This window comes from Fragaria vesca, linkage group LG1 (genome assembly GCF_000184155.1).
Source record: "Fragaria vesca subsp. vesca linkage group LG1, FraVesHawaii_1.0, whole genome shotgun sequence".
NCBI classification, from domain to species: domain Eukaryota; kingdom Viridiplantae; phylum Streptophyta; class Magnoliopsida; order Rosales; family Rosaceae; genus Fragaria; species Fragaria vesca.
In genome coordinates this window covers 3,707,457-3,708,614 of record NC_020491.1, presented here as the reverse complement: position 1 = coordinate 3,708,614, position 1,158 = coordinate 3,707,457, and positions in this window count along the sequence as shown.

The following is a 1,158-nucleotide window of genomic DNA, read 5'->3' as shown; positions in this document are numbered from 1 at the left end:
ATTGATTTTGCTCATCTAAATGGTAGACATTTCTTTTGAAAAGAGTAGTTGTGTCTTATGTTAAATGTAGACTTTGGAACTTTCACCTTCAATAATTGAATCAATCTTAAGAACCATTTTTATTTCTAGAAATTCTACATTTATGTGATTTTTCTCATCTAAATGATAAATATTTCTCATGAAAATAGTAGTTGTGTCGTATGTTAAATGTAGACTTTGCAACTTTCACCTTCCATTATTGATTCAATCTCAAAAACAATTTTGATTTCCAGAAAGTCTACTTTTCTTTGATTTCGCCTATGTTAATGGTAGACTTTCTAATGAAAATAGTAGATATGTGTTATGTTAAATGTAGACTTTGCATCTTTTACCTTGGGTTGGTTCAATCTCAAGAACAATTTTGATTTCTAGAAAGTATACTTGTCTTTGATTTCTCTTATGTTAGTGGTAGACATTTATAATGAAAATAGTAGATATGTCTTATGTTAAATGTAGACTTTGCAACTTTTACCTTCGGTTGATTCAATCTCAAAAATAATTTTGATTTCCAGAAAGTTTATTTTTCTTTGATTTCTCTTATGTTAATGGTTGACATTTTTTAGGAAAATAGTAGATATGTCTTATGTTAAATGTAGACTTTGCATCTTTTACCTTGGGTTGATTAAATCTCAAGAACAATTTTGATTTCCAGCTTATGTCTACTTTTTTTTGATTTCTCTTATGTTACTAGTAGATATTTCTTATGAAAATAGTAGTTGTGTCTTATGTTAAATGTAGACTTTGCGTCTTTTACCTTGGGTTGCTTCAATCTCAAAAACAATTTTGATTTCCAGAAAGTCTACTTTTCTTTGATTTCTCTTATGTTACTAGTAGACAGTTCTTATGAAAAAAGTAGTTGCGTCTTATGTTAAATGTAGACTTTCCATCTTTTTCCTTGGGTTGCTTCAATGTCAAGAACAATTTTAATTTCCAGAAAATCTACTTTTCTTTGATTTCGCTTCTGTTAATGGTAGAGATTTCTAATGAAAATAATAGATGTGTATTATGTTAAATGTAGACTTAGAAATTTTATCTTCGGTTGGTTCAATCTCAATCGCAAATTTTATCTTCGGTTGGTTCAATCTCAAAAACAATTTTGATTTCTAGAAAGTCTACTTT